The sequence below is a fragment of the Momordica charantia genome, assembly GCF_013281855.1.
Source record: "Momordica charantia cultivar OHB3-1 chromosome 8 unlocalized genomic scaffold, Mcharantia_2.0 BLBB01000008.1, whole genome shotgun sequence".
In the NCBI taxonomy this organism is placed as follows: Eukaryota; Viridiplantae; Streptophyta; class Magnoliopsida; order Cucurbitales; family Cucurbitaceae; genus Momordica; species Momordica charantia.
Window position 1 is genome coordinate 18994647 of NW_028275166.1, and position 16849 is coordinate 19011495.

Below are 16849 nucleotides of genomic sequence, written 5' to 3' on the forward strand. Positions count from 1 at the left end.
TGTTTTTAAGAGGTTCTTCAAAGGTATTTTTTGTAATATCTTAGTTCTTAACCTTTAGGAGATGTTTGGTTCACTGTTTTGCCCTAGTTTATTAAGTCTGAATTTGTTAAATCTGTGTTTGGTTGGTGCAGGAAATATGTTTATTAAGTCTGAGTTTGCTAAGTTTGTGTTTGGTTAGTACAGAAAATAGATTTATCAAGTCTGAGTTTGTTAAGTCTGTGTTTGGTTTCTGGAGATAGGTTTATTAAATATGGGTTTGTTAAGTCTGTGTTTGGTTGGTGCATGAAATATGTTTATTAAGTCTAGGTTTTGTTGGTGTGAAGTCTATGTTTTATATTTTATTAAACTTGTTTTTGGTTGGTTGAGTTTTAATTTTTTTTAAATTTTTTTAACTAATTATTTTACAAAATTCTATTTTTCTTATGAAATGAGGAAATACTATTTTAAGGATATATAAAATATTTTTAATACATTTATCCATATAATCTTTTTTCTAATGATTAATTTTTAAAATAAATATTCAATTATCTATAAAAAATACTTTTAAAGTATTTATCAAAGTCTAAACAAAAGTATACAAATCCATTCGACATAAATTGTACTATAGAGAAAATGTTATCAACCATTTATTAATTTTTCAATATTTACTGTCCTAATTAAATTTGATTACTTAATTATTCTAAAAAAATTGATTACTTAATTATCATAACATTATTATTAAATTTAACTTATTTTTATTTGACAATTACATTTTATTATAAAGTGAAAACGTTTTAAATAATAATTGTTAAAAAACTATTAACTTCATAAGTTAAAAAGAAGATATAAAATTAAAATAAATAATTATATAAAATTATAACACCTTTCATTAATTATGCAAATGACTTTTATATTTTCACAAAATACATATTACTACTTACATTTTATAGACCTTCTTCAACATATATTTTATATGATATACTATCAACTAGTAAACCAACAAAATAGAAAGTGTGTCTTCACATCACACTTCAAAACATCGACATAACGGACTCTACGAGTTTGATATATGTCCTTTTTAATACAAAATAAGCATCGATGATAACTTTTAAACTAGTCAGCACGCTTTCCTAAGAGTCGCATAGCATTGTTGTACTTAAGTCGTTCAGGTAGATCCAAAAAGTAATCAATCTTTTTTCGTATCACTAGCTATGATCTCTCCAACATTGACTCGTTGAGAATCTGTCAGTCCATCAATTTTCATTACTTTTGCTAATGTAGAATGTCTATCTGCAATCTCATCTTGGAATTCTTTTCTCCATCCATCTATCCTCCTAAATTCCTCTGTTTGGAGATCAAATGATCGAGCACAATACAATTAGCAACCTGATCAAAAGCCATCAATGTTCTTTCCTTTTGATCCTGATGCAACAGACCTATTGGTGGGTGTATCGCTCGTAGCAGCATTGACATCATCCCCTCCCACGGACAAATATGGAATATAAAAGTCATCAAAATCATGTGAATCTTCCTCTTCCATCTCTCTCTCCAATGTAGCACCAGCCATATCCATAGGACCTTCAATGTTTGCTCCATTGACCCTATCTTTGGGGAATATAAATGCTAAATCATCATAATATGGGAAATGACTTGTTTCTCAATCCTTTTGCACCAGGATGAGACTGAACAAATTAAAATTCATATCATTATCAACACATACAAAGAAATCAATAAACAATGAGAAAAATAAATAAGTCAATCAAATATAATATTTTACCTTCACCCATTCATCAAATATGTGTTGTTCAACTCCAATACACTTTAAATTATCATTCCACCCAAATCCACTACAAGATGGACCTAACATTTAAGATATTGCATTATACTGCTTTTTTCAATATTCTTACTCTTGATTCGAGTTCTGGTGTAGCCTTTAAATTGCAACTAGGAATTTTTTCATTCATACATCTCTCCATTTGTTGTAAATATCCAGTTCTAAATGTCTCATTATCCCCTCGCCATTCTCCACCATGAACAAGTTCCAACAAACATTCCACCAACTTTGTTTCTTCAAAATGTGTCCGCACATTACGATTTATACTACTAGTTGATTCTTTGTCACACATAACTACAAGTTCAAATATAACCATATATATTTATATGTAAATAATATAATTAATGTAGGAACAAAAAAGCATAACATTTAAACAATTCATACATGTACCCAAACATATGGTACAACTAAACATCAAACATTACAAGAAAAAAAAAAGCATAATATTTACGAAAGTATGCTACTTTGCCACTCATTAAACATTTCTCTAGCCAACTGGTCTTTCCAAGCACTCCATTCACTAGAGCTTTCTATAAATGTTATATGGTCACCATCCACTCCAGTACTTAAAACATGATCTTCAATTTCTTCAGCATATTAATCGATCGTCATTTCTTTCATATGAGATTATGCAATAGACAAAACACAGTAATTGTTCGAGTCTGTATCTTCACCGGATAGTAAGAATTTCCTCTTAAAATAGTCCAACAACCTTTTAACATATTGAATGCTCTCTCAATCATATTTAATGTCTCATGTTAAATAATTCTGCTAGGGTGGTTGGTTCATTTCCTCCCCTCCATTCACTCAAATGATAATGTTCATTTCCTCCCCTCCATTCACTCAAATGATAATGTTGACCTCTATATGAAGATAGGAATCTCTCCATTTGTATAGCTAGCATCATAGATGTAGCAGTACTCTATCAATGAGATACACCTCTATTATATATGATATTACTTAACCTAATCAATTATCAAATTGAACTAGTGGTATAGAAGTTTACCTCTAGGCACTTTCAATCCATTAGGTCTAGATATAGCGTCCCTAAGAACCCTCGAGTCAGAAGTAGATCCTTCCCATCTGGGTAGCACATAGATAAAATGGCCATCTTGAGAGCATACATTCAACACATTTGTTGCAATCTCATATTTTCTTGTCCTATATCTAAGGTGATCAGCCACAGGTACGTTGACCTTAATATAAATACCATCTAATGCTCCAAGACAAATCTGTCCATATACATTAAATCTATGTTTGCATAAGGTACAACTATGTATAAATAATACACATTTTTATGATGCATACATGTGATATACCTGAAACCATATCTCCATTTTGGATCGATAGTAGCTTCTGTAACGGGGTCTGGTTTTTTAAGTAGGACCTCGTGTAATTAAAGGACCGGGTGGAGTACTGTATTAAAATTTCTACTAATTGTCTCCCCTGATCGTAGAAAATGCCTACGTATCACTTTATTTTTTACATCATGGGCAAGGATACGTAAGAAAATGGCTACCATCTCTTCAACATCCATATTTCGAGACCCATGAAGAAACAAATGACACAATATGGCAAAACATCTCCTGTCCATTTGCGTACTGTCATAGCAAGCCAAATTGTTTTCATGTATTAGACGGAAAAAGTTTAAATGCATAATCCTATGACGATCTAAAGAAGACTGAAAAACTATTCTGCTAGATTTTTGTCTATAATACATGATTAAGAATCCTAGTAGGGAATAAATGAACTCAATCAACTTCAAGTTGTTTATCTTGTTGGATATTAAAATAGGCATTATATGTTCCATATCATTCTCATGATTAAAAAAGAAGGGATCCATATCTGCGTGAAATAAAAATTAAATTTTAATTTAATATTAATAAAAAATGAATAAATAATTATTAATTTTCAAATTAGAAATAACAAAGAAAGATCTTTTTGAGAAAGAAAGATTAACATTCAATATCTAAAATTATGATTATCATCATTATAAATTTGATTCTATTATATTGTGATCTTACAATAGACATAGAGAAAAGTAATTGAAATTTCTGGTATTGTGATACAAACAAAATAGGAATATTTATACATGGTTGAGTTTAAACCACCCAACAAATTAACTAAATCATAGTTAAGGAGGGGAGCTTGATCCAATGGAAAGATTTGGGGAGAAGCTTGGAAAAACAAGATGAATTGGGATAGGATTTATATGGTAAAAGATGAATTGGTAGGTGATGAATTTATTGCAAATTCATACCATTTTTAATTTCGACGTTAATTATGGCATTAGTGGAATCAAAAAGCTGAAAAAAATTGATGAGACAGAGATTTTCAGTCAATCAATAGATCTCTCAATTATGATTTCAATTTTTATAAAATGCAATAAAAAATAATGGGGGAGGGGGGAGAGAAATAGAGAGAGAAAGAGGGACAGAAAATCAATAGGGGAGAGATAGGTGATGAAGGAGAGAACGAGGTGGATAATAGAAAGAAACAGGAGAGGAAAGGGGAGAGAAAATCGAGGTAGATAAAAAAAGAGAGGAGATAAATGAAGAAAGAGAGAGAAAATAGCATTGAGTAGAGAAATGAAGAATAGATTGACCAAGAAAGAAAGATAAGAGCCGAAAATATGGAATGCTAAATGCTATGGCTAGAGAAAGAGAGAAGATGGAACTTTAAATAGTTAGATTTTCATCTCATATAATATGAAATCTTAAAAGAAATATTAAAAATATATATATAAAAAATAAATTATTTGATTTATTTATTTTTATTTTTTTAAAAGAATAAACAAATAAATATTTAATATTAAAAATTTGACATCTTGTAAAAGATTAATTAGTTGTTGATAAATTTATTACAAATTAGTACCATTTTTAATTTTGACATTAATTAAATGATATTAGTTGAACCAAAAGCTAAAAGAAATTAATGAGATAGAGAGATTTTGAAATCAATCAAAAAATCTCTAAAACATCATGCATGGAGATTTCGTCTGTCGGAGGTTCGAGAATCTATGAAAGGACATCTAAGGCTAAGTAAGGAAGAATGAAAGGAAGTCCATTACTGAGAAAAGTGGTGATCTCGTCTTGCTTGCTGGGAGAGAGGAAGCTTCTGGACCACCTTTTCCAGCCAGATAGCGAGCGATCACTCAGCAATGAACACTAACAGAAAGCGGCCGGGAATGAGTACCTATCCCTTACGGGGATCGAACCCGTGTCTTCGACATGAAAAGACGATGTCCTAACCGCTTGACGAAAGGGACCAAAAAGCCATTCTTCATATACCTCAGCTCCGAGAATAGAAGTGGTTCGTTTTGTTTCTATACGCAATTCGACGATTTCGTTTGTGTTTATGTTGGCGATTTCAGATGTGAATTCGGCGGGTCGCCCCCCCTTCCTACGGGTTCCCCCACCGACCCAGTGACACACCAACCACGCCCCTTCCCTTTCTCCGATCATAAAGCCCCCTGATCCCTTTCTTTGTCTTTCATCCTCCCTGCTGTTCATCCTATACAAATAGTTAAGTGAGGCCCCGTTCTTTCTAATTCAAAAAAGAAAAGAGGGGCCGTTTGAAGTGGCGAAGGCCTATGCTAAAGTAAGAAAGAAAGGGAGTTAAGGTTACGAAGTCACTTAGTCGAACTATAAAGAAAGAAAGGGAGTCCCAGGTTACACTGTAGGGGTAAAGGAGCCGAAAAGAGAAAGAAAAAAGAAAGAGGGAAATAAAATCGATGGGGGAGAGAGACGAGAGAAAGATGGAAAGAAAATTGAGTGAGAAAGAGAGAAATATGGAACGTTTATAGTCATCGATGGAGAAAGAGAGAAGAGGAAAGATGAAAATCTGTATTGTAAATATGTTATTTTTCACAATCTCACCTTTTATTTTTTTAGTTTATTTTTTTCCTTCACTCTCTTCCCTCTAGATTCTAACTATTTTCTCTCATTTTTCATTTTTCATTTTTATTTGTTGCTCTCTCTTTCTTTATCATTCAATTTACTCTTTTTGTATCTATAGCTATTTTATTTTTAAATCTCATTCAAAGTACGGTGAATGTTAATCTTCTTTCTTATTCATCATATTATCTTTCTAAATTATAAATTTTTTAAACTAAAATAATATATTTACAAAATTAAATTTCAAAACTTAAAAATATGATTATTTTATTTGGGTTATATTTTCATCTAATATCATATGAAATTTTAATAGAAATATTAAATAATATATCACAAGATTATTCAACTTCTCCCTAACAAACAAATTCTAATACTTAAATAAATAAAGATCTAATATTATCAAAAAAATTGTCATCTTACCATAAAATTTTTACAAATCTGATAGTGATATGAAAAAGTAAATAAAAATGGTAGAAACAAAATGAACAACCCTATAAAATGAAAAAAAAATTAGATTTTTCTTGAATCATTTGAAAAAATGGATAAAAAATTGTCGATATATGAATTAATTATTTATTAAATGTAATTTTAATTAAATTGATTTACTTATTTATAATTAAAATTATAGTTAATTAATTTCCTCATTCATTTAATATATTTAATTTAAAAAATAAATGCATTTTATGAGAGAGAATAAGACAAAACATACACGGTAACAACTAGGGGAGTAAGGATAAAGTATTGTAGCAACGTGGGGAGTGAAATAGTGTGTACTGTATAACCTAAGGAGTGGAATAGTATTTACTGTAGCAAACCTGAGAGTGGAATAATATCTACTAATAGCATACTTGAGTTTATAAAACTGTGAAACAAACAAGAGTTTTGTCTTAACAGACTCTACTCCTCGTTTTGAAAACGGGGAACCAAACACCTCCTTAGTGTTTATCACTTTTCTGTATTTTTTAAAAGAGGGAAAATTGAAGCACAGCGCTTACACGATTCTGCTGTCTGATCCCTTCAGGTATGACTCAAAGGAGTAAGTCTTGAAGGAATAGGAAAGTAAAAGAGGGAAAATTGAAGCACAGCGCTTACACGATTCTGCTGTCTGATCCCTTCAGGTATGACTCAAAGGAGTAAGTCTTGAAGGAATAGGAAAGTAAAAGAGGGAAAATTGAAGCAAAGCGCTTACACGATTCTGCTGTCTGATCCCTTCAGGTATGACTCAAAGGAGTAAGTCTTGAAAGAATAGGAAAGAGAGCTGTAGTGAGATTTATGTTGTGAGGCATGTACTTGGCATATAGATTGTAAGTTAGTCGAGCATATATTAATTGATCTATTTAGTTTAAATTGATATAGATTCTTTTAAATCAAACTCCGTGAGCTGTATTTTGGAATGGAGCAGCTCCTAAACAAGCTTCAGTGATACTTAGATTCAGAATAGATGGAATGTGGACGGTGAAATCTTTTTATTTTATTCTCTTTCAATACTTTTATTTTAAACATAATATTTCGCAGAGAAATCTTTTTAATCTAATCCACACACGCATGTATATATATTAAGAGCAAGGGAAAATATTGCAAAAATATTTAACAAAATAAACAAATTTTAAAATAGCAACCACATTTAGCTTTTTCAAATATAGTAACTTTTAAAAAACGAACGTCCGTTTTTAAAACAACATCTTTACCCTGCAAGCCCGAATCCAAACACAGAAACCCAAACAGAAGCCCAAATTTCCAAACCAGAAATGCAACAATGATTTTGATTTTGATTTCAACAAGTCTAGAAAACTCTAAATTTCGATTTTCGCTGCCTTGTCCGATTTTCCTTTGATTTCCAAACGTCATCACGCCGCCTTCTTCGATTTCTTTGATTTTCAACCTTCAACTTCCATTTTCTCTCTGATTTTCAACCTTCATCCTTTGATTTACAACATTTAGTCTTCGACGCCACCTCCATCCTTCAATTTCCCTTTGATTTCCAACATCAGCCTTCGATTTCAGTCTTCATGCTTCGATTTCCTTTCAATTTCTAACCATCGATTTCCAGCTGTAACCGCCTTGCAATTTTCCATTTCCTTCAACTATTTTCGAGCCTTGCAACCATCTTATAGTTTTTTTTATTTCCTTAAATCTTTCTCTTTCGATTTTCAGGCCAGTCAATACAATTTTGGCTTTCACTCGACTTCACTTTAAGGTATTGTTATTATTTTGTGTGCCTTGTTGGAAAATACTACTAATTTTGTAGGTATCAGTACTACATTTACATTATTTTGAATATGTTTGGCACGTTGTTCGAATTTGAGAGTGCTTAGTGTTTTTCTGACCTTGTGTGCTCTTGTTAGAAAATACTATTGATTTTGTAGGTATCAGTTGTATATTTACATTATCCTGAATCTGTTTGTCAAATTTGGGAGTGCTCAGTGCTTCACAATTTGAGGGTGCTTAGTGTTTCATTTGCAAAATTAGATTTGAATGTTTTGAATGTTTTCAATATACGTTTGAAGGCTTTTGAATGCTTTTGTTATCACTTTTTGATTTTTGTAGGTATCACTGGTACTGTCTTACTAAATGTTATTGATTTTGTAGGTATATTATTGATTTTGAATGTATAAGAACATTGAATACAATGGTGCTTTGAACATTGAACTTATTGAATGCTTTCATGCTTTTGAATTCTTTCAATAGGTATCATTTTCTGATTTTTTTATTATGTTTTCATTCTCTTTTCAATATGTTATAATACAAGATCATAGACGAAGAAGGTAGAAACAAAAATCAAACAAAAAAGAGAATGAAAGATGTTATAGGAAGAATCATCAAAAGGACCGAAGAGACAGTAGAAACATATTTTAGAGATGTTGGCTTTTATAGTAGAAGTAATTAAGGAAAGACTTCTACTGAAGTCTGACCTAGTTGAAAAACAACCTCAAGAATCTCTTCAGAAGAACCAACCTCCAATTCCAAGTCTTGAGCTTCTTGATGGAGAGGTAGATGTTAGGAAGGTTGTTGAATACACAACCACTTTCAGAAATCAAAATGAGAAAGAGGATGAGAATGAGAATGAGAAAGAAAAAGAAAAAGAAGAGAAAGAAAAAGAGGTAAATCTAAATTGCTTTACTTTTTAACATTAATATACTTGCCATTATAAGGAAAATAACATTGAAGAATAAGCAATAGAAGAAGAAGCGGCAACAGAAGAGAAAGGAAAATAAGAAAGAATCAGCGAAAAATTAAGATAAAATTGTAAGTAAAGTGAGAGAATAAATAGTTTTATTAATTATTTAGTCATTATATTCACTTATTAAAGCTTATCAATAATTTTTATTATAAGGAAACACAGAAAAAGGTAAAAAAACGCTCATGACAAAGTGATCAAACAAGTAAATTAGTGAATTACCATTAATTGATAACCGTTTATTGTTATACCATTGATATAGAACTGATATATATGTGATATATACTTGATATGCCTTTGATTTATCACAAGTATATGATTGATTTACTTTTGATATACTTATGATATGTACTAATATAACTTTTGGTATGATTTACCATTGAGTACTATTGATATATGTGTGATATATATTTGATATGTCTCTGATTTACCAGAAATATACGATTTATTTATTTCTTATATAACTGTGATATCTATTGATATAACTTCTGATCTTGATGATGCATTTGATTTACCATGATAGTTACAAATAGAAACATTTTCCTCCATTGTATTTTAGATGAAAAAAAATGTCAAAACAAAGAAAATGAAATTCAAGGTCATTGAAGAAATGATTGATGTAGAGACTGGACATTTGATATACTATAGATATACATATATATCATTAATTTGTTACAAAAATTGAATTTAATCATTTGTTTGCCAATTTGTTGATAATTTGAAACAAAAGATATACATATTTATTTGATATACTACTGATATATAGATTGATATGTTAGAGAAAATGTGTAGAGAAATTAAGTAAACACAAAAAATAATCAATCCGAACCCAACAACAGTGTTGTTTCTTTAAGACAATTTTGTTCCCTCTATGATACTCAAGGTTTCACAAACAATTGTCTACCAGGATATGACAGATTTACCAACTTGTGAATGCAGCATTTCACGCACAGGACTCAACGAACTCAAAGTATTTTAGTACTCATATAGATGGAAAAAGAGAGAACTTTGAGGGATGCGTTTTCGGTATTGCAAAACTAAAAAGAAACCATAATTTATAGACTATTTGTGGTCATTCAAATAGTCATATCTTTTCGTATGATGTTATGTCTTTTGATAAAGGATATATCATTTCATATAAGGTTGTATCCTTTACAAAAAGACACGTTCTATCATGAAAAGTTGCGTTTCTTTATTTTGTCAAAAAATTCCAACAATCCCCCACATGAATAAAATTTATTTTAAAGTGTGTACAATTACTCATGAAGAATAACTACATCAGGATAAATAGTCTAAGACTTTGAACTTTCCTTAATAAAACTATGGAGTTTACATAGCCAATCAGTAGTTAAACAACTTTGAACTGTCAACTTTTTAAGTGTAAATCAAATCCATAATAATTACAAAGATATTCTTTGAAATACTAATAGTTCTCATGTTTGTATTCATTTTGCCCTTAATACTGTCTGGTTTCATGAGTGTTTTTAGAGAATTTAGCCTTAAAAATTCTTATACCCCTTTACACCCACATATGTGACTTCTTTCAAGAGTATCTTGGTAATACCTCACTCTTATAAAAGAGTTAAAGAGTCATTAAAAGCATATCTTAACTTCATCCGTTTCCAGGTTAGCACTAATTTTTATAATAGGAATAGTCGAGAATTTATAATTTCTTTTTAGTGCTCCTCTGAGTTGTATACATAAATTTGTTTTCCCTTTTGAACTTGGATCTTGGGATCTCCACTCAGCTAGGTTGGGTTACCATTATGTCAACTCCTATATTATAGGTTTCAAACTCATTCCTATTGAAGACAATTTTACTTGGTCTCTTGCCAAAGTTTCCATAAGTGGATTTGCAATAGTATCCTTTGATTTCATATAATCAATTGATATAATTCTATTAGAGAGAAATTGTCTTATGGTATTATGTCATCGACGTATATGTCAAGACTTACAATTATACATTAAGTTTTGTGTTCTTCCAATAGAGGCTAGTGACACGACCCGTCCCAAAACACGTACTAGTCCTAGAATGAGTAGCACCGACAACAGACCCTGACTAGCTATGGAGTCCACGGTCAACTTTCTTTCTTAACCTTGACCTGATCTTTAACTAACAATCTCTGAATGGATGCACAATAAAATAATAATCTTAATAGAACAACCATTATTACATCCATTCTATAAATTATTTTTTATCAAAACGGTGCAGATAAAAATTTCTTATAGACTAACGAAATTTACATACAGAATTTCATGCAACTCTTGAACTATTCTGGGCGACAGACACTGAACTACTATCTCCTTGAAACTCAGAAAGTCAGAAACTCAGGTACAGTCTGGGGAAAAAAACAAAGGATAAAGAGTGAGCTGTCAAGCTCAATGAGTGGTAGGTTAATAAGAAAATATTCTCGTAAAACTTCTTTCATAAACAACTGAAATTTAGTTCTTAAAACGAACTTCGTAAATTGAAGTAGCAAGTTTTCTCATTTAAATTGAGCAACTAAAAACTCAGTCAACTTTCTCATAATAAACTTGCAACAACAATTTCTTTCTAGGCAAACTGAAAAAGATAGCGCTCCTAAGTCCAGGATTTGGGCCAGGATTTGGCTTTATTCGCCCCGACATTCCCCTGTGTCCCCTGCGACGTAGTTACACCAAATTCTCAACCTGCTATAAAACACATTCTAAAACATATAAAACATTCTTCTTTCAAACATAAAATAGATAGGTAAAAATGAACACCACACATGCATCCATATTCTATTCTAATCTACTGGCATAGAGTAATCTCAATACACACAGCAGAATAATTCTTTTAACACGCGGAGTCAAATGGTCCTGAAGACCTTTTTTTTCTGGGTATACTATAGAAACACATTCACATAACATACGAGTAATCACTTGGATACAATAACATGGTAGTTTGAAAATCTCTTTCTACATAAAATTCTCAATCTCATAAATAGTTCTAAATTCTTCTTTTCTGCTTTCTAAGAACTTTTCTAACTTTCTCAAATCATTTCTAAAATATTTCTTTCTAAAAATATTTCATAAAATTCTAAAATTATTTAGGAAATCTCTTTCTAAATAACATTTCATAACTTTCTGGAACATTTATTTGAAATCATAAAACATTTCTAAATTCTAAGAAACATTTCTAAATTATCAGACAAACGCATTTTCTTTCATTAATTCTGAGCAGAAATGCTAAATCATATGTAATATATATAATTTCTCAGAAATTCTATAATAAATATCCAAAAACGTTTAATAAAATAACCACTCACAAATCCTTTAAACCGGATTGTCCGCTATTCCAAATTCCGCTTGACCTAAAATACCAATCCAATACCAAATTATTTTTCTTAATTCCAACATAAATTAATTCCAATTTAAATCACAATGAGTTCAAAATAAATAAATTATCCAAATTCATAACTCCATTCTCTCTCTTCATTTAAAACCACGGTTCCTTCTCTTTCATAACAGTTACAAGTGGGACCAATTTCTTTTCTTTTCCTATTCAATTTGAAACCAATAATTTCTTTCTCTCTCTTCCCCTTAACACACCTCTTCTTCCTCCTCCTCAATTAAACCGTCGTCTTCTCTGCTTAGCATTTAATAGAGAATGTAAATCTACCCTCTCCAAGTTTCAAATCATTTCTTGAACTTAAACAGAGAAATCCATAAACCCTATTCAAAATCTATTTCTTTTTGAATCCTCTAAGAAAACAAGTACACTTACCAAATTTTGGTACTGTTCATGGTGAAGCTCTCAAAATCAACATTAACCCAAGATTTTCTCAACAACCCTTTGTGAGATCCTTACTCTCCCTCCCTGTTTCCTTTCGTTCTTTCCCCTATACTTTCCTTCTTTGTTCTTTCTTTCCTTTTCTTTTCCGTTATTTTCCTTTCTTTGTCTTTTCTTATTTAGCCACATAACCATTAAGCCAAACCCTCTTCACACGTGTCCCTCAAGATTACCTCCAAAACCAATTTTTTTTAATTCCTTTATTTTAATGCCAAAGACCAAAATACCCTTACACAATTCTAAAATTCCCACATCTGAATTTTTTTCTTTTTTTTTTTATGATGCAAAATAACCAAAATATCCTTCCAAACTAAAATTCCAAATTCTGTTTTTTTTCTTTGTTTTTTTTCCGTCAAAAGGCCAAACAATCCTTACAACTAGACTATCACAATATATAAATATTGGGGGTACAATATATAAATATTAGGGGTACAGGTTTCGTCCAATTAGAAATATCTTCCAAAAAATTTCATAATCATTCTGCTTCTTCCCCTGCTTTGTCCAAAGCTATGAATTCTAATTCCATAGTTGACCTTGCTATACAAGTTTGTTTGGAAGATTTCCAGGATATAGCTCCACTTCCAAGTGTAAAGATGTATCTGCTTGTTGACTTTGAATTTTTCATACTAGTTATCCAACTTGCATCTGTGTATCCTTCATGTACAACCAAATATCTAGTATAATGTAAACCGTAATTTTGAGTATATTTTAAATATCCCAGAACTCTCAAAAGAGCTTTCAGTGATCTAGACTTGGATTATTTGTATATCGGCTCAACATACTTACTGCATATGCTATATCCACTCTTGTACAATTCATAACATACATTAAACTTCATATTATTCAAGAGTACTCCAATTAAGACATACTATCACTCGTATTTGAAGAAAATTGATGACTAGCATCCAAAGATATCTTTACAACTTTTATATCAAATTTCTTGAATTTTCAAGAATTCTTTCGATATAATGTGATTGGGAAAGTGCTGATCTATCAGACGTTCTATGGATCTTGATTCCCAAAATAAAATTTTCGACACCCATATCTTGCATTTCAAACCTTCTAGTCAATATTTGTTTGGTAGTTGAAATAATTTCTTTATTGCTACCAATTATTAACATATCATCAACATACGAGCATATAATTTTAACTCTGTTTGAGTTCCTTTAACATAGACACATTTGTCACATTCATTGATTTTGAAGCCATTTGTTATCATAACATGATCAAACTTTTCATGTCATTGCTTAGGCGCTTGTTTCAAACCAAAAGAGATTTGACCCGTTTGCATACTTTCTTCTCTTGTATAGGAACAATAAACCCATCTGGTTATTCCATATATATTTTTTCTATTAATTCACCATTTAAAGCAATTTTTACATCCATTTGATGTATTTCAAGGTTGTATAAAGCAGCTAAGACTATTAACATGCGAATAGATGAAATTCTAGTAACAGGTGAATATGTATCAAAATGATCCGAACCTTCTTTTTCTTTATAGCCTTTTGCTACAAGACGAGCTTTATACTTATCAATTATTCCATCTGGTTTCATCTTCCTCTTCAAAATCCATTTACAACCCAATGATTTAGTACCAGGAGGAAGATCAAACAATTCTCATGTCTGGTTATGCATAATGAAATCTTTACTTTTTATAGTCTCTTTCTAATATGGTGTTTTTGGAGAATAAATTGCTTCAACAAATGTATGAGGTTTATTTTCTAACAAATATGTTAGAAAATAGGGCCCAAATTTTTTTTTAACTCTTGTTCTATTATACGTCTTGGCTCTTGAATCTCATCCAAATTTTCTTTATTAGATGATGATTCATGTGTCCTTTTTCTTATATTTGACTCATTTTTCATATGGAAACATATTTTCAAAGAATGATGCACTCCTTGACCCAATAATGATATTTGCATGCATGTCAGGATTTTCTGATTTATGTACAAGAAATCGATATGCACTACTATTAATTGCAGACCCAATAAAACACAGTCAACCCTTTTTGGCCATATTTTAACCATTTTGGGTTTATGAATAGCCACCTTTGCCAAACACCCACACACTTTCATAAATTTATAAGTCAGTTTTCGACCCTTCCATAATTCATATGGAATTTCCTGTGTTTTCTTATGTGGAATTCTATTCAGGATGTAATTTGCTGTAAACAACACTTCTCCCCACAAATTTTGTGATAATCCTGAACTAATCAACATAGCATTCATCATTTCTTTCAATGTTCGATTTTTCCATTCTACTATGTCATTTGATTGAGGAGAATAAGGAGCAGTAGTTTGATGTACAATTCTATTTTCTGAGCAAAAATATTCAAAAGGTGATTCGTATTCTCCCCCTCGATCACTTCGAAACATTTTAATCTTTTTGCCTAGTTGATTTTTCACTTCAGCCTTTTAGTGTTTAAACACTTCAATGGCTTCATCTTCACTTTTTAACAGATACGCATAACAGTACATCGTAGTGTCATTAATAAATGTTATAAAATACCTTTTACTTCCTCTTGTAGGCAAAAATTTCAAATCACATATGTCGCTGTGAATTAATTCTAGAAGTTCACTTTCTCTATCTACTGAATGAAATTAAGTTTTGTCATTTTTATTCAACACATATTTCACATTTTTTATTATGATTTAATGTGAAATTATGTATTAAATCCATATTACACAACTTCTTTAAAGTTTTGTAATTAACATGACCCAATAGCTCATGCCAAATATCGGAAGAGTCAATCAAGTAAGTAGAAGAAACATTCTTATTATTAATAGTAGGGGACTTGGGTACAACAGTCATTATATTCATCTTGAACAGACCAACACTCAAAACCTTTCCCCACATCATACTTACTAAGTACAAACTTATTGGAAACAAAGACCAATTTGAACCCATTTTTGCTAAGCAAAGAACTAGACACTAGGTTCTTGCAAATGTCTAGAACAAGCACTTCATTAAGAGTCAATTCTTTGCCAGAAGTCATTTTCAACGGCACTTTTTCTCGTCCCTCAAGTTTGGAACTTGAAGAATTACCCATGTAAAGTTGTTCTCCATTTCCTGTTGATGTGTAAGTAGAGAACATTCACTTATTTGCACATATATGACGAGTGATCTAGTGTCTACCCACCATTCCTTAGTATTGCCTACCAGATTACATTCAGACACTACAACAAATAAATCAATGTCAGCAACTCCATCAGAAAGACTATTCTTTCTGTCACATGTGCTTGAGCATTTGATTTCTTCTTTCGAAAAGACTTTGGCTTTCAACAGTCCTTGGACCGATGTCCAGGGTTTCCACATTTGTAACAATTGCCATTGAACTTCATGCCTTTGTTGTGTGGCTGACTTGGACCAGCCCCAGATAACTTTCTCTTCTTATTATTGGCCTTGGAAGGTCCTTCCACAAAATTGGCCTTTAAGGTCATAGGTTCATTTCCTTGATTTTCTATCTCAGGTTTTCGGTTATCCTCCTCAATTCTCAACCGAACAACTAGTTCTTCAAGTTTGATTTCTTTGCGCTTATGCTTGAGATAATTTTTTGAAGTCTCTCCATGATGGGGGTAACTTCACAATTATCGATGCAACCTGAAAAGATTCACTAACGACATTTTTTCAGCATGCATCTCACGTAAAATAACTTGAAGTTCTTGAACCTAGCTTATCACGGTTATGGAGTCAACCATTTTATAGTCGAAAAGTTTCTAGACTATAAATTTCTTTGATCAAGCATCTTCCGTTTTGTATTTCTTCTCTAACGATTCACAAAGGCTTTTCACCGAATCAACCACACTATAAACATTGTAGAGTGTAGTCCAACCCGTTCAGAATATAGTACTTGCACAAATATTCTGAATGTTTCCATGCATCGAGTGCAAGCAACTTTTCTTTGTCGGTCTCTCCTTCATCCAAAATAGGAGAATCTTCTTTGAGAAATCTTGCCAGACTCAACGTTGTGAGATAGAACAACATCTTTTGCTGCCATCGTTTGATGTCCTTTCCATTAAAATTTTTCGGATTTTCTCCATTATTTACACCACCATGTGGTATGGGACTCGGAATTTTCGGTATCATTGAAGAAATTTCTGTAAGTGATCACAAAAATTATTATTATATATTTTTTAAGTACTATTTAT

General features: G+C 31.3%; 1 pseudogene; it reads right to left on the bottom strand.

Moving 5' to 3' along the window:
* Positions 1-2260: 2260 nt before the first annotated feature.
* On the bottom strand, positions 2261-3533 carry LOC148209716 (uncharacterized; annotated as a pseudogene).
* Positions 3534-16849: the final 13316 nt, after the last annotated feature.